Here is an 18,475-nt window from a genome sequence, read left to right as displayed (position 1 = left end):
TGTTTTGTACCTGATATTGGGAAACATTAATAGAGACTATGTCTACAGGATAGACACAATCAAGACGGAAAATAAACATATCCACATTGTATTATAATCTAATACAATGAGTTATAATGGAGGTACAAGATGCAGTAAGAGCTGTATTAGTTAAGATTGTATTAGTAGTGTAAGGGTGGAAAAGTTTCCCTTCTTGCCTTCTAGGTTCTTTGGTTGGTTTAATAATTAAGTTGATATTAGACAGATTAACAAGAGAAAAACAAACAAAAGGTTAGTAACATGTATACATGGGAGAGACCCAGAAAAACTGAATAACTCTCCCCAATGGCCAAAGCCATCACCTTAAGTACCATCTTCAGCTTAAGACAAAAAAAAAGGTGTTGGGAGTGAATGGCCAGTTATAGGAGGTTACCTGGAAAAGCACAATAAGCAAGGGTAAGGTTGTTATGCAGATTTAAGTTGCCACCTTCTCCAGTGACGGGAGTTTCTAGAGATTGAGGCCTACCTCACCCCCTTCCTCATACAGCCCAGTGACACACCCTTAGAAAGAGACGTGTCCCTTATGTAACTCCTACTGAAGGACAACTTGGTTTTCAGACCTTCTCCAGTGTTTACAGACTCTTAAAGAGAAAAGAAAAAAAAAAAAAAAACACCTACCATAATCCTTATGCCAAAAGAATTCGGCCCCACTATAGTCCCGCCTTTGAAATTTCCCCAGAGGTTAAATTGATAGATTGAACCACATGTCACTGAACCAGTCTCTCATTTCTAAGAATAGATCAGTTTAGTTTAACCATTGTGTCTCTGATGTGGTTTGAAGTGTTGGGGTTCAGAGCCAACGGCCAAGTAGGAATTTTTGAGACGTCTTGGGCACAAAAAGGCGGTTTTATTAAAGCACTGGGACAGGACTCCTGGGAAGAAGGAGCTGCACTGTGGTTGTGAAGAGTGGCCCATTATATTCTTTCAAGTTGGGAGGGATTTAGGGATAGAACAAACCTCCAAGGAATTTTGGAAACAAGGTTTCCAGGACCCTGAGGTGGCTAGCTATTGTTAGGAAAAGGTCACTTATTACTATTGAGTAAAAACTCAGTCATGAGGCCCTTTAGATGTATATCAGGGGGCCATATGCTTGGAGGATGATTGCTAACATATATTTGGGGGGTAGAGATAAAAGAAGTTTCCAAAGGAATTTTTATATGTTAAAGTAGACTTACAGGATCCTGGGGGGGGGGGGGGGGGGGGGGGCGGGTGCATTGAGCTAAGATTTAAGGTTGCCTTTTGCCCTTAGCAAAGTGTCAACATCAAGGCAGTGGAGCTCTCAGAGGAAGGTCACTCTGCGTGTTTCAAGAACTTGTCAATGGGCTGTTGGCAATAAGGAAACTGAATTCTTATTTCTTCTGCCTCTGTTTCCTACATCATTTCATTTCAGCAGGCTGGTCTTGCAGGTGTTCCCTTGCAAGAGCACCCAAAGTTAGGCCTGTATTGTATGAGAAATTGGATAGTTAATATATTTCTACGGAAGTGAAAGAAAACCAAAAATTAATGATTGGAGCAGACTACAAACCCAGTCTGAGTCTTGAGGGAAGTCAAGAGATGAGAAGATTGCCACATGTGATAGAGTAGGCAGTTAGCTAGATACAAGCAGGGAACAAATGTTGTCCAAACTATACAAGGGTGAAGGCCAAGTTCCAAACATCCTGGACAGCCCCCCAGGGGATATACAGGCATTTTTCCCTGTAATCGCTGCCTTACTGTAACCTATAGCTTCATTATAATACATTTACATTGTGGTTTTAACTCACCAATCCCCCACTCTCCTCCCCCCACAGTAAATGGCTGCTGTGACAGTTCTAACAGGGTCCCTGTTAGGGTGTAGGCCCTGTATAGGGCCTAAAACTTCCCCTCCCAAGCAGTAGGAGGAGGCTCTTAGATGATTGGCTGAAACTTTAGTCAGGAATAGGCCCTGGCTATGACCCATACAAACCTAAAAAGAAAAGACAACATTGACCCTCCCCCTCCCCTCTTGCAGCTGCCACCACTGTGCTTGCCTGGCTCTCCCATCTGGAGAAGTTACTTTCACTTAAACTGCCATTAAACCCTTGCTTGACTAAGAGTTTGGCTCTGAATTCTTTCTTGGCCAAACTTAAGAATGAAGTCAGGAAGGGGGCATGCCACTGACACATGTAGGAGTCAAAGCATCATTTGCAGTTTGAATGTTTCTGATGATGTCATTGGGCGGTAAGCTCTCAGTGGCCCACACAGCAACAAGCACTAAGACTGTCTAAATCGAGCTCTTGTGAAGATTTCTCTGAAGTTCATACCAAGTCATCTAGCTTCAGTTTGTAGAGCTGCAGGAACAGGTTTAGTTCTCAATGATTCCTAATCAAAAGGTTGAGAAAAAATTGGAAACATCAGTTTGAAGAAGCATAGGTATTTGAGAAAAACAGAATTCAGGAGCCATTTTGGTTTATAGACAAATAACAAATGCTGGAAGATAATTAATCAGAACTAGAATCTAATATCTACAAAGATATGTTACTAAAATAGTTTCTCTCTAAAAACACTCTCATTTCCAACAAAGATAAGCAAATAAGACTAATTTGCTTGCCGGATACATTTATGTTTCAATAAACTTGGCCTGATTATAGAAGTGCAGCAAGAATAGCAATTCTCTCTATAGACCTCTTTTTTAATTTTTAAATTAAATTTTTTTTTTATTTTAGAAAGAGAGCAGGGGAAAGGGGCAGAGGGGGATTGAGAGAGAGAGAGAGAGAGAGACTGTGTCATAAGCAGGCTCCACACGGAGAACATAGTCTGACACAGAGCTTGTGTCATGACCTGAGCCGAAATTAAGAGTTGAACACTCAACCGACTGAGCCACCCAGGAACCCCCTATATAGGCCCTTTTTAAACCTGCTTTGCTGGAACTTTTCATAAGGAGTCTCAGATTGAACTTTTAAAGCCTCTGGAGGCCAGGAAGCCAAGCCAAAGATTGGCTATTAGACTCACATGCAATATATATAGACTGGGTGATTTCCAATCTTTTCAGGGTCCCCAGAATATCCTCAAGTTTTCTACACCTGCCAGGAAGTGACTTTTTTCTCATCTGGTAAGTGAGCTAGAAACCCTGTAAGCAAAGTACTAGGCTGTTTTTCCAAGGGGCTTTATTGGCTCCTTAAAGCTGTCTGTCTCATTCCTTAAAGAGTCTATGCGTGTCTCTCTCAAATACAACATTCCATAAAACCTTGGTAATATAAACGATGTTTCCAATTGCGTCCTCTACAGGGAGAACAGATGCTTACTGCACTTATGCAAATAAAAAGATAATCATGAAAATACCAGGGTGCTCACTGAGAGTTTCCAAATTCTGGAGGGTTAAGGCAGGGAGAAAAAGATAACTGTTTTGATTATTCACCAAGGTGTATTTTACCAAACTTCTTCTGTAAGTTATGCTTAGCTTAAGAGAAAATTTTTCTTTAAATTGGGAAAAACAAAACATTTTTAAAAAATCAACAAAAAGTCACAAAAATTACAATCATCTTCATCAGTTCATTCAGGCCCATGCTAATTTTTGTCCTGCCTAGATCCAGTTTGCCCATTGGCTCTGGAAATTCTTACCCAGTTCAGTTTTATAATCTTAAGGTTGTCAGAAACCTGTACTTTCCATGAGTTTCCTTGAAGATGAAGTACTCTGCAAACACTTTTGGAAAAGCATCCGAGTGAGACACTTACTCTCTGTAAAGGCTAAAGACTTAAAAATGGCCATGGTTAGAGATCTAATGAGAGTTCATTACCATGCAGTTGACAAGGAAATTTGGTTATTTCTGTGACAAACAACACTTCAAGATAACTAGAGTTACAAGTGATAACATTACACCAGGACATAGCAGATTTTTAGGAATTTCATACAATTTCTAGAACACTTATAAATATATACCTCTACAATTATAATCTAAGAAAGTTTAGTATTTGGGAAAGCTTATCAAAAATATCAAAGTTCTGGACACTTGAATAATAGGATCACAGGCCACTGTGAAACAACACCTACTTAACCAAAGTGACAAAGACTTCACAGGTCTTTGTAATATACAAGGTTACATTATTCTGAGCAAAGCTTAGCTCTTTTAGTATCAAGAGAATTAGGTTTACTTACATAATTAAATCCCTGATGATAAAGATAATATGAAGTTTAGGGGATTATTTTGATAAAACACAAAATCTTTGCTTTTTAGACAGATTACTTTAAAAGTTAAAACAAATAAACAAAAAAACAACCTTTTACAATCTCTTACCAAAAGCAGACCAATAGTACGAGACATTGCCGTTGTTTAACAGAAAGAAAACCAAATTCTAATTTTGTACCAGTTCACTCTTGATATTAAGGTTCTTTTACTCACTTAAATTCATTCCAGTCTTAGCCACTCCTGAGCATGCATAAAATTTATTTCTAAGGATTACTTTCCACAAACCTTCTACAACTTTCAGATTTTGTTCTGTTGTTCTTCTTTCCCATTTTGAAATAACCAGTTTTACTATTAGACAAATTTACTTTTTTCCCCTTCAACAAAAATGCATTTTTATTTCTCATACATTCTTTTACTAAAAACACATATCCTAATTTCCTTGTATATGAAGATGTTTCCCTTATTATGTCTGGTAATTTTAGTTACATATATTTTTTTTAACTTTTTTTAATGTTTATTTATTTTTGAGAGAGAGAGAGAGAGACAGAGTGCAACCAGGGGAGGGGAGGAGAGAGAGGGAGACACAGAATCAGAAGCAGGCTCCAGGCTCTGAATTGTCAGCACAGAACCTGATGCAGTGTTCACGCTCACTAACCGTGAGATCATGACCTGAGCTCAAGTAAGATGCCCAACCAAGCCACCCAGATACCCTTAGTTACATATATTAATTAACATTTTTAACACTTAGAAATCTTAATCTCTAGTAAAAACTAAGAAGTAAGCAACTGTAAGCTGTTATACCGTTATTCTCTACATTAGCAAATTTATGAATACATTTTATAATTTCTAGAAGCATGTGCTACTTCGCAGTATAATCTTTCAACAAAGCACAAAGCATGTTTAACTTTAGTTTCTCTTTAATTAGGCCAAACGTAGATAAACGTTTGTTTAGTAATTAGTGTTTCACTATTTTATTTTATTTGGAAATGATCTAGATATTCAATGAATTTCTATTATTTAACTTAACTGAGCAAAATTCTAAAGTTTCAAGTCATCAAAAAGATTTGGAAGTGTGAAAATTAATGAAGAGAAACCTCCCTAAAATTGAGTCAGGAGGTTTGGCAGTGGGAGCTACCATGACTTACCACTCATCTTCAATTACAGATCCAGCTGGGAGAGAGGGACCTTGTACATGGATCCTACTTTTCTTTTTTTAAGTTATTTATTTATTTTGAGAGAGAGAGAGTATGAGCAGGGCAAGGGGCAGAGAGATTGATCCTAAGAAGGCCCTGTGCTGTCAGTGCCCCACATGGGGCTCAACCTCACAAACCATGAGATCATGACCTGAACCAAAAATCAAGTGGGACACTTAACCCACTGAGCCACGCAGGTGCCCCATACATGGATGCTACTTTAGATACTATTTTACTATCCCAGAAGGAGGAAGAAAGGCTGTCAGCATCCCAGCAAGAGCCCAGCCACTGAAAGATGGTCACAATTCAGCTAATGAAAAGCCACCATACCTTCAGTTCCCAGTTTACTCCAATGAACATTTAGTTGATAACCCCCTTCCCAACTTCCTGCTTTCCTCTATGTAAAATCATCCATTTGTTTGTTTGTTTGTTTTTTTAGCAGACTTGCCTATGGTTTTACCACAGCTTACTTGTCTGGATTGCAATTCTCTGCTATTCCTGAATAAACCCATCTTTTGCTAGTGAAATAACTGGCAGTTTGGTTTTTAACATTAGCTATTACTTAGTGGCCCATATGGGGATCCAGAAAAGACCCCCCAACAGCTCTGAGGCTGGTGAGCAAGCAGGTTACTGTACCCATAGGGCCAGCTGGGCTTACTGCTTTCTCGCCGATGATGGGGTTTGAGGTAAATTTTTTTCCAGATTTTGAGCTCCACGCTTTGTGTTTGAGCTCTCCAGGCTTTGTTTGGTATCTGCTTTAAGGCCTTGGTTTTGTTTTTATCTCTAAGATTACTCATTTGGCTTTCAGTACAAATCTTTTTTGGATTCACAATATTCCTGATGGAACTGTGGAACTGTGCTAGCTTTTGGTCTGAGTCCTTTTTAGGATTGGACTACTCCAGGTGGAAGTGAGCTGGCCTTCAGTCCAATTCCTGCTTGGAATGGGATTGGACTGCCCCTTACTGTGCTGGTCTTGGTCTGATTCCTTTTGGAATCAGGTTGTTTCTGAAAACCTCTAAAAAATGGGATTCCAGTCATCATAATGCCTTGATTGTTCTCCACCCCCAACCTCCAACTCCCATACACCCTTACTCTGACTCTGACCAGTTTTATGTTTAAAAACTATGTTCTCCCTGCAATCACACTTATAACTGAGTGGACTTACTTAACCAAAAGTAATTGGAAACTTTAATGGCTATTATGACGAATTTTTGATCTCCCCACACTTCTTTTGCTCAAAATTAATTTAGAAAGCCATGGTTCCTTAAAAGAATAGAAAAGGGAGGCGCCTGGGTGGCGCAGTCAATTAAGCGTCCAACTTCTGCTCAGGTCATGATCTCACAGTTCATGCGTTTGAGCCCTGCATCAGGCTCTGTGCTGACAGCTCAGAGCCTGGAGCCTGCTTCGGATTCTGTGTCTCCCTTGCTCTCTGCCCCTCCCCCGCTCATGCTCTGTCTCTCTCTCTCTGTCAAAAATAAATAAACATTAAAAAAAAACTTTAAAAAAAAAGAATAGAAAAGGAAAAGAAAAAAAAAAACCTAACAGGATTCCTATTTTAAGTGGTACCTCAAGACTTCCAGATATTTTTAGGATTCTAAGCTTGCCTTTTTGCAAAATACTATTTCTAAATTGACTGAGGCAAACAAATGAAAGAGGAAAATGGCTTCTGAAGCATCTTTTTCCCCCCTTTCCATCTTTTTTGTCTGTAGACACATGGTGGCCATCTTGTGGTCAGGCCCCACCTCCAATGCCATTTTGCTCTATTCTGTCTGCTGAACTTACATTTTCCTTTGAATCTCTCCCCATTCACTCCTCTCCTGAGCCTATTGAAACTGCCTTTTAAAAAAAAAATTAATGTTTATTTCTTGTTGAGAGAGAAAGAGACAGAGAGTGAGCAGGGGAGGGGCAGAGAGAGGGAGACACAGAATCCGAAGCAGGCTCCAGGCTCCGAGCTGTCCTCACAGAGCCCGACATGGAGTTTGAACTCATAAACTGCAAGATCATGACCTGAGCCAAAGTTGGACCAACCAACTGAGCCACCCAGGCACCCCAGTAAATAAATAAACTTTAAAAAATGTTATGATCCTCCTTTATTTTTTTAATGTTTTAAAAACATTTGTTAATTTTTGATAGAGAGCATGAACAGGGGAGGGGCAAAGAGAGAGGGGGATGGAGGACCTGAAGTGGGCTCTGTGCTGACAGTAGCGAGCCTGAGGTGAGGCTTCGACCAAGAGATCATGACCTGAACAAAAGTTGGATGCTCAACCAACTGAACCACCCAGGTGACCCACTGATTCTCCTTTAAATGTTGGATCCACCCAGGTAGCATTTAACTCTATATTCATTAATGACCTTAACTGAGATCTTTCTCTTTTAGTTAAAAGGACCAGGATGGAATGGGAAATTGCCTGCTCCAAATTTAGTTAATAAGGCAAACTAACTTGCTCACATCCTAAATGAGTTGCCTAAAAGAAAGACCACTAAAATTCTCAATTTTCAATTCTGGCAAATGAAGGTCCCTAAACAAAACAAAAAACCTTCTAGTTTTTGCTACTATTGCAAAGGGTCAGGGCACTAGAAAAATATTGTTACAAATTTAAGCACTCTGGTGTCTTCAGCCCTCTAGCCAGCCTTTCCAATGTCCTCCCAATTCCAGGAAGAGGGTTCTGAGGAACTACATAGGTTCTTCCCAGTCTTTTCCCTTAATCAGCTTGAGAAACCATTCTCCAGATTGGGAATGAATCTATGTAGTGAAACCAGAGCTATGCTCTCAGTACACAACTCCACTGCTATAAAGTAGCTCCTGACTCAGGGCACTAAAACAGTTCAGGGGGTCTCTAACAAACCTCAACAGGTTCCTGTCTCTGAACCTCTTTCCTTTTGTTTCAGTTTTTTGAGAGATGCTCATCGTTTTCCCTCTTAATTCTTCTATCCCGATTAATTTATTGAGCTGAGATTCCATAGAAAACTATCATGCCAGAATTTCTCCCAAAAGGGAGAATAATTCTAGAATCCGAAGGGAGAAATAATTCTAGAAGCTGACAGTAGTAATCAAAATAACCAACCAGGAGGATGAAATGACTCTCAGCCTCTTTTCTATGCTCCGTCCCTCAGCTATATGGCACTATAGCTGAGTCTGGGGACACTGAGCATCTGTTCCTATTGGATCAGCTACCACTCTCTTTATAGGCAAAATCTTCAACTGATATCAGTAGAATCCACAGTGCGACTCCCATCAAGATTCAAATAGATCCCTCCAAACCTCTCCCCATAATTAATCAAGGCCCTATGGTAAAGAAGCCCTTCAGGGCATCAAGCCTATAACAGAAGATTACAAGGCTCAGGGCCTCATTATCCCCTTCATTAGTCCCTGTAATACTTTATTTTACCTGTGAGAAAATCCAGTGTCTGAGGATGGAGGTTTGCCGACAACCTCTGAGCAATGAACAATACTGTTATCCTTTGGCATTCTCTTGTTCCTAACCCCCCAAGTGCTACTAACATCCATCCCCACTGAAAGCAAAATTTTTCACTGTAATTGATCTCTGCCATACATTTTTAGTATTCCAGTTGATAAAGACAGCCGGCATCATTTTGTTTTCACTTGGGAAGACAGTAATACACCTCCTGGACAGTAATGTCCCCGGGTTCCAGAGAGTCTTTATTTTTCACAAAACATAGAAGCTGATTTGGAGAATATAGAGCTTTCTGCAGCATCTACCTTGTTGTAATACATAGGTGATTTGCTTCTCTGTTCTTCTTCTCAAACCTATTCACAGGAGGCAACATCCACCTGTTAAAACTTTTGGCCTTAAAGGGAAATAAAGTCTCAAAAACAAAAAATCCCAGTTTGTTCAAACTCAGATTAGATACTTAGAACATCTGATCCCAGAATAGGGGTGCATTTGGACCTGGATGAAACCCCTCATAACTGCTTAACACTGACAGATTACCTTCTGACTCCCCATGATAATTTATAGAAAATTTTCTAACCGATGCAGATTTTTCATGGTTTAGTGACAATTCTTATTTAAAAGTTAAAAGTGGTAAACATCATGCTGAGTATGCTATTACAACTCCCTTTGAAGTCACTGAGGCCACACCTTTCCCCTTGACTACTTCAACCCAGCAGGCTGGGTTATATGCCCTTAGCCAGGCTTGCACTACTGAGAGTGTGGATGCCTTTGGGATAGCTCATGATTTTGGAATGTTATGGAAATGAGATTTCCTTATCTCCAATGGGAATAAGATTAAAAATGGCTGTCATGTCCAAAATTTATTAGATGCCATGCATTTGCCAGTGGCTGTAGCTATTATTAAGTTTCATGGGTGTTCCAGACTCAATCCCTAGACCCAGAGTAATCCAACTCACTGATATTTCCACTAAAAATGCTGCTTTCATGGAAACCAATAGCCAGGTCTTTGTCATGGTACAAGAGGATGTTCTCCTAAATGACAATTTGGACAAATTGACCGCAGATGCCCAACAATTGGCCCCAGTAGGGAGAAATAATATTGGAAATCTAATAATTGTCAGTTCACTAAAAATAAAGAACAATCCAAATAATGATCTGGCCCTTCCAGAAATCCTTAAATTCCCAACACTTACAACCTTACATGCATTAAACCATTGGTCTGCTGACAAAATTATAATACTCATGAATCAATGTTGGTTGGAAAAGTTAATAAGGCCACGAAAAGTGCCTACTCTTGCTTGTTTCACCTGTCCAAAGTACAATCCTGGGAAACCTGTCCATACCACCTCTGGGTATTTTAAATTGCCCAGTGGACCATTTGAGTTTTGGCATATGGATTTCATGCAGCTCCCCCAATCTCATGGATATAAATATGTTTTAGTTATGGTTTGTATGTTTTCTCCCTGGACTAAGTATTTTCCTTTTAGACAGTCCAATACCTCTTTTGTGGCTAAAATTGCATTAGAAAGGATTATCCCTACCTGGGTAACCCTTCTCAAACAACATAGTGATCAGGGAACCTATTTACTGGTCAGGTCAACAAGTCTGTGCTACTTTTACAACACTTACATTGTACATACCATCCTCTATCTTCAGAGGTAGTCAAATGCACCAACGGTATTATTAAGACTCAGTTTGCAAAAATTGCAGAAACTCTCCAAAAACCTTGGACTAAAGCATTGCTCTTTGTCCTCTAAATCTCAAATCTACCCCATTTGGAACGCAGACTCTCAGCCTTTGAGACAGTCACAGGACATCCAATATACATGGCCCCTGCCTCCTTTTATCCATAGTTGATAAAAGGATATATACTTCAATAGCATGAAGACCTAATTGATTCTATTAAAAATAACCACCCTTGAGGAGTGCCAGGCTGGCTCAGTTGGTTAAGCATCTGACTCTTGATTTCAGCTCAGGTCATGATCTCAGGGTCATGATCTCATGACCTCAGGGCTCTGTGCTGACAATGTGGAACCTACTTGGGATTCTCCCTCTCCCTCTCTCTCTCTCTCTGCCCCTCCCCTCTCATGTATGTGCTCTCTGTCTTTCTCTCTCCCTCAAAATAAATAAATAAACTTAAAAATAAATAAACTTTTAAAAATAATAAATAACCATGCTTTAGAAATCTTTTTACAATGTACCCTTGGGAGATGATGACAAGCATCACAACTTGCAACCTAGAAATTTTGTCTCTTGAAAAAAAATCTCCAGAACGATTCTTCAATGTCACTGGAAAGGCCCTTACTAGGTACTATTAACCAAACTTTGTGCTACCAAACTCCAAAGGATAGATTCTGGATTCACGTGACACATGTAAAGAAAGCACCAAACCCTGAAGGAAACTGCACACCACTGGTGACCTGAAAGTGAAGATTTCCTGGAATTGAAGCAGACAACACCTGATGAGACAGTTTTCCCAAGACGGTCATACCAGTCCTTTTTCTCACTGTTGCTTCTGCTGTCTCTCTCATGGAAAGACAAGGCCCTTGTTTGTATCTCCCAAGCCCTTGCAAAAGGGGGAACCTCTTTTCTTTTCTTTTCTTTTTTTTTTCCTTAAAATAAGTTCTGTGCCCAACATGGGGCTTGAACTCACAATCACAAGATGAAGATTTGCATGTTATACCAACTGAGCTAGCCAGGCACCTGAAGAAACCTTTTTTGGTTTTTTTTGTTTTTTTAATTATGGACTTTTGGAAATGGCTTGCTCATGATATCAAAACAAGTTAATTATCAAACAAGTTAATTTTTCATTTGCTTTTTCTGAAAGGTTAGAAGGTTCTGAATTCACAAAAGTCTCCTTTCGTCTGAACTATTAACTGCCTTTGGATTCTTTTCTTTCTTTTTTTTTTTTTTGTTTAGAGAGAGAGAGCACATGCATGCACACACACACACACACACACACACACACACAGCACAGGGGAGGAGCAGAGACAGAGAGAGAGAGAGAGAGAGAGAGAGAGAGAGAATCTTAAGCAAGCTCCATGCTCAGTATGGAGCCCAGTCTCATGACAGTGATCATGACCTGAGCCAAAATCAAGAGTTTGATGCTTAACTTACTGAGCCACCCAGATGCCCCTGACTTTGGATTCTCATCCAAATTTATGGCCTCTGATTTTGCAACCTTACAGTTTGTATTATCAATAGCACATTTTTTCCAAATTGTTCTTATGAAATAACAATACTGTTTTAAAACATCTTTGAAGTTTTGCTCTTTTACAATGCACATCAGCTATTGTTTCATGTTTATACCTACACTGTAGCTTCCCAAATGCACTCAGTTAATTCTTCCAGTGTGCTCTTGCACTGTTCACTATCATGCTTTCTTGGTTGCTTTAAGCAGAGACTTCAGGAGGCATACCTGACTCCAGGTTGACCATTTGGGGAGAACTTTCCTCCCCTATGACAGAATAAGTGCCCATAAATTCTCAGTTGGCTATTTTCAGACCTACAGTACTGGTTCAGAACCATCTATAATTTTGAATTGTTATGTTACTTCTTCTGTTTGGCAAATTTATTTTAAGTCATATATTTTGTTGTTTGTTGATTTTTTAAAAGATGTACCCAGTAGGGTGCTGTTAGCTCAATGCTGCAAGATGATCCCCAATACTTATGACCTTGAGAAAGAAACTTTAGATGAGAAGTACCTGAGGGTTCTCCCTATCTAACCTTCCTTGTTACTCAAATGTGGCCTGAAGAATTTTCCAACTGCTAAGCACTTTCCCTCTGACACAGGACATGACAACCAGCAAAGGTTCTTCCTTGCACTGAGGCACAAAACCACTAATATAAAGAACCTGACTACTGGTCACCAATGCTTTCAAAAAAATATCTCAATCAAAAGGAAAAAAATGTGAAAATTAATTAGGTGTAACCTCACTAAAATTGAGTCTGGAAGTTCAGCAGAGGGAGCTGTCATGTTTCAACACTTATCCTCAATTGCAAATCCAACCAGAAGGGACAGACCTTGCGCATGGATGCTATTTTAGATATATTTTACTATCCCAGCAGGAGGAAGAAAGATTTTCCTCATCCCCCCCAGCAACAGTCCAGCCAATGAGAGAAGGTCACAACTCAGCCAAGGAAAAGCTAGTTTACCTCCAGCTCCCAATTTCCTCCAATTGTATTGATAACAACCTTTCCAAATTTCCACTTGCCTCTAAAAAATCATTCCTTCCTTTTTGGGGACAAACTTGCCTATGTTTTGCCACAGCTTGCTCCAGATATCAATTCTCTGCTATTCTTGACTAAACCCATCTTTTCCTAGTAAAATAACGAGAAATTTAATTTTTAAGGTTAACAAAAGTTACTTTTACGTACACATACTACACAATATAAATATTGCTAGAAAGTTTCCCTAAACTCTTATCCCACAAAGTATCTAACTCACTTGCTCCCAAAAATTACATTGAGACTTCCCATGAAAACTTCATGAGACATTAGACAAAGTCTGGCATCATCCCAAGCTATGTTTCTTCCTGACAAATTTTGTAACACAGATATAATATAAACTTATTTGACTAGTAAACCCAGGTAGAATAAAAGTTGTATGTCTGCATTATATTTAACTATGATAACTCTAAAGACACGTCTAATTTAATTAAACCAATCAACGTAAACTAACTCTAATACCAAATATATTTCCAGATCACATAAATCTGAAAAGCATTTGGATCAGTTTGTTATATTACTGTGAACTTTAGGAATACTTAATTGATAAGTACTTAATTCTAAGCCAATTAAATAGAGCTCTTTACAAATCACTTTGACAACACAATCTGGAGGTAGAAAAATATAACACACACATATATATGTATGTGTATATATGTATATATCTAATATATACACACACTATATATACACTAGAGAGAGAGACATATAATCATTCAGACCGACATAGAGACCCTCCACAGTTATGGCCTTAAAATTTTAGCCATGAGTCAGGTCTATTTCAATTTTCCCCTTCCTTAAGTGGAAGACAATTCTGTTTCCAATCTGATATTTTACAATATCTACAAGCATTTTAATATGGAAGGAGGTTTGGAATTGGTAAAGATCAGTGAGGCACATTTCTGGTTTTTGTAGAGACCTGCAAGACAAAATAGTCATTGCCCATTCCCAAAACAACCAGATTACAGCCAGAATATCAAGGAACTGGCCCATCTTTCCAACTAAATTTATTTATTTTTGTATCAAGGAGATTTCTACCTGAAAGGCTATATAATTTAGATCTATTGATGTTGGGAGACATGAATTCTTTGTGATGGGGATCCAGCATACTCCCACAAAGGACATTGCATTGCAAGGCCTGAAGCAGGCAGAGGCTAGTTACAGAGCCCCAGAAAGTAAGAGGGATTGGAAGAGACAGCAAAGCAAACTCAGTCACCAGTCTCAGGAGCTTCTGCTAAATTCACTTCCTGGTCTTAGTACTTACATGAATAACCTGTATCCTTGGAACTGGAGATAAGGTTGGAGTGCTCTCTGTAAATCTTTTAGGGGAAGAAAAGTTAAAATAGACAGATGGAACTAAGACAAGGAAACCAAAGGGAACCCATGAAAAAATAGGTGTGTGTGTGTGTGTGTGTGTGTGTGTGTGTATGTTTTCTTTGCTCTTTTCCTGCTTCTATTCTTGCTAGGACTTGCATCGCAACCTTACACGTGCTTTAATATATGTCCTCTTTGTAAAGGTCAAGTTAATGATTTCTTTGGAGTCTTCCAGCACAATAGATAACATCTAAGGAGTGACCAGGCCAGGTCCAAATGTTTATTTTCCGAGACCACTGACTCACCAAGACCTCTAGCTCCAGGGCATAAGCAACTTGTGGAGGACACCTGAGCATTTGTCCTTATTTGACCGGTTCCTGGATGCCTGACAGGACACGTACATCAGACTGTTGTCCTCAGTAAAAACCTGGATCCCAAGCAAAGATGAGACTCATTCTTCTTCTCCTTTCTTTTTTTTTTAAAGCTTCCTTAAGTTTTTTTTTTAATTTTTTTTAACGTTTTTATTTATTTTTGAGACAGAGAGACAGAGCATGAATGGGGGAGGGGCAGAGAGAGAAGGAGACACAGAATCGGAAGCAGGCTCCAGGCTCTGAGCCATCAGCCCAGAGCCCAACGCGGAGCTTGAACTCACGGACTGTGAGATCATGACCTGAGCCGAAGTCGGATGCTAAACTGACTGAGCCACCCAGGCGCCCCTCTTCTTCTCCTTTCTGAATCATCCAGATGCTCTATCTGTATCTGCTCTATCTCTGCAATAAACTCTGCTCTCACTTCCTACTGGCTTATGTTTAATTTCTCTCCTGGGCATAGCCAAGGACCCTTTTGGATGGTCCTGCAGGACCCCTTTGGGTCCTTGGACCTGGCCTGCCTGCATCAGAGCCAAATTTTGAGAAGGGCAATTTACATTGGATATGAATGTTAATTTTTGTTTGAAAATTGTCTAATTTCTGTTTGTTCATCTTGTTAAGAGAGTCCCTAAGGCTAGACATTATAATTATATCTTTTTTATTTGGCCTTTCCATAAGTACCAATAAGATATTTATTTAGGATGAGAGCACTCTAAAGAGGTTTTTTCAAAGTAGAAGTTTCTCCAAATGTTCCATCATCTGGCCATTGATGATGAGGATCTACTAATCTTAATAGGGACTCAAACCAATAAGCCTTTTTATGGGTTAATCATGGATGCAAGAAGCATCCTCAAGGAGAATGGAAGAGGTGCAGGCCTCACAAGATCCAGACAGGTCACTTCCAGAGTCAGCCTTGAAAGCACAAACACTAATTATAAGGGGCCGAGTTTTAAAGGACTTTTCCAAACAAAGGGAATCACGTTCCCCCTTTCCCCCACTTTTTTTACTTCCTAAGTTTGGATCCATAGCCTATTCAGCTCTCTGTCAGACAAATAGGCATCCTCCAACTGGTAAATACCAGGGAGAACATTCTCACTGGTCAGAAAATAGAAAATAGAAAACTTTGACCATCTCTGGGAAGACAAAGAAAGACTAGAAAACAAGAATACTTATCACCAGATCTTTACCAGTGTTGCTATACCCAAGGAATGAATTCTTCAAATATTTTCTCCAGCTTATCTTAAGTTAGAAAAGAAAAATATATTCTCACTTCCCCTGAATCCTGCAAGCAGAGATCCTGGAGACTGATACGGTATTAATCTTACCTTCTGCCAGCCTTTTGTCAAAGGTCCCAAGATCTGCAGCAGCCCCAGGGCCAGCAGTGTCCAGCCAGTGAAAAATCCCATCCAGGTTGCCAAAACTTCAGGGGCAGAAGATTTTTTGTCTTCCTTTCTAGCTTTCTTGGCTAGTGTACGAATTACACTGATATTACATTAACAGAAGAAAACCAAACAAATGTTTAGTAATGTGTATACATGGGAGAGACCCAGAAAAACTGAGTAACTCTCTGAAATTGCCAAAGCCATCACCTTAAAACCATCTTCAGATAAAGACAAAACGAGATATTGGGGGTGGACAGTTATGAGAGATTATCTGGACATGCACTGGAAACAAGGGTAAGGTTATTCAGACCTAAGTCATTGCCTTCTCCACTGATAATAGTTTCTAAAGATTGAGTCATTCTTCTCTTCCTGGCACAGCAAGGGAGACACCCTTACAAATAAAGATTTTCCTTATACATGTACACGTCTCTTTAAAAAAAGTAACTTCTGTTTGGTTTTTAGAGCTCCTATGTTTGCAGTTTCTTAAAAATTAATCAGCCTAAAATAATCCTTATACCAAAGAGACATATTTTGGGGTGGCAAATGGTGCCTCTATAGTGGCTATAATGGATAAATTCCCAAATCTCCGTGGTTTAACAGAATAAAAGTTTATTTTTCATTCTCACAGTTGTGCTATGCAGGAGTTGCTGGTTGGACAGTTCACCAACCAATGACTTGGGGGCCTGGGCTCCCTTCTTATAATAGCTCCCAAGATCCACTTGAGGGGATCTTTAAACCAACCACCTGAAAGTGAAAAACAGCATGGAGGATGACAACCGGAAAGCAATTACGGGCTAAGCTTAAACGTGTACACAATTTTCCCGCCCACGTTCTATGGCTATGTCAAACAAGTGAAGCTGAGAAAGATTTTGTCATGTGCCAGATAGAAAAAGAAATGTATTTGATATTCTGCAGCAAGGTCTGCACAAAAGTAGAGTAATAAAGGGCAATTTCACAGAGGCATTAATTCCTCCACTAACTTTTCAGAAATATGGTCCACTTTCCAGGTGGACAATACATTGTGAAGAGCATCCCAGGCAGAAGTAAAACAAGGGTAAGTAATAATACAGGGTATTGGAGGAAGAGTAGTTTGTATGGTGTGACTGGAGTGGAAGAAACAAGGGTGCAGAATGGGAAACTGGGAGAACACTTAGCTCATCTCTATAAAACTTACCAAATATTTATAATATGTTTCATATATACTTTTAGGAGCTGAAATGAGGAAAAACATAAAGAACAAGTCTCATCCTCAAAGAGCCTCCAGTTCAGTGGATTCCACAAAATAGAGAACTGTGATTAAAATACAAGATAGACTGAAAGAAAGAAAGAAAGAAAGAAAGAAAGAAAGAAAGAAAGAAAGAAAGAAAGAAAGGAAGGAAGAGGGCTTCTTCCTAGATAGCTCAGTCAGTTAAGCATCTGACTTCAGCTTAGGTCATGATCTCACGGTTCGTGGGTTCAAACCTCGCAGCAGGTTCTGTTCTGACAGCTCACAGCCTGGAGCCTGCTTCGGAATCTGTGTGTCTCTCTCTCTCTGTCCCTCCTCTGCTCTGCTCTGTCTCTCTCTGTCACTGAAAAATGAATAAATGTTAAAAAAATTTTTTTAAATAAATAAAATAAAATACAAGATAGACTCCAGACAAACTTAAGAGAAGAATCAATAGGACTTTGTGTGTGATTGGATAGGAAGTGGTAAGAAAGGTGAGAACAATAGATGGGGGGTAACAAAAGAAATACAAAATAATTTTCAGACTTTAATTTGGGAGACTATGTAATTAGGAGAGAGAATATAGGAACAGAAATATGTTTGGGGATGGATAGAATCAATTGATGAAATTAATTTTAAACTTTTGAGCTCCAGGAACTTATGGAGCATTCACGTCAAGACTAGCAAGTCTTTAAAATCACATACCTAAGTGCGATTAAAATAAGCACCACATATACTAAAATTGAGACAATACAAAGAAGAATAGCATGTCCCCTGTGCAAGGATGACACACAGATTTGTTAAACACTCCATATTTTTCAAAAAATGTTGTTGTCCCTTGGTCTCAGCTGGCTAGAACTGGGCTCTATCAGTTGTCTCTTTCTTTGCTCTATTTGCTGCATCTCCTACTTGAACTACTTTTCAGTTGGCCCATAAATATTTTTTTATTATATAATAAAAAAAATAGCCTTCAATAAAACCTCATGTAGGTATCACTCCATTAGATGAAAGATTTTTAAAAAGAAAGGACTTCCTCACTTCCTCTGTCCCTTGTAGATTTCTACCCATTCATAAGAATGAAACTACTTCCTTTATTATATGCCATTAGTAATCTAATTGACAAAATTAGTAGATTCTTTTCATTCTGCCTACCAGAAGTCTTTGGGAATATGACACTGTTTGATCAT

At 39.2% G+C, this 18,475-nt stretch overlaps 1 non-coding gene across 1 annotated transcript; it reads left to right on the top strand.

The window, feature by feature from the left end:
* Positions 1–17,999: 17,999 nt before the first annotated feature.
* On the top strand, positions 18,000–18,107 carry LOC122490643. The gene has a single exon (XR_006299188.1). It is a non-coding gene; the product is annotated as a U6 spliceosomal RNA (small nuclear RNA).
* Positions 18,108–18,475: the final 368 nt, after the last annotated feature.

The sequence above is a fragment of the Prionailurus bengalensis genome, chromosome B2 (assembly GCF_016509475.1).
Source record: "Prionailurus bengalensis isolate Pbe53 chromosome B2, Fcat_Pben_1.1_paternal_pri, whole genome shotgun sequence".
Taxonomy (NCBI): Eukaryota; Metazoa; Chordata; class Mammalia; order Carnivora; family Felidae; genus Prionailurus; species Prionailurus bengalensis.
The sequence above is the reverse complement of the archived record's forward strand: the minus strand, read 5'-3'. Positions and strand labels throughout refer to the sequence as shown.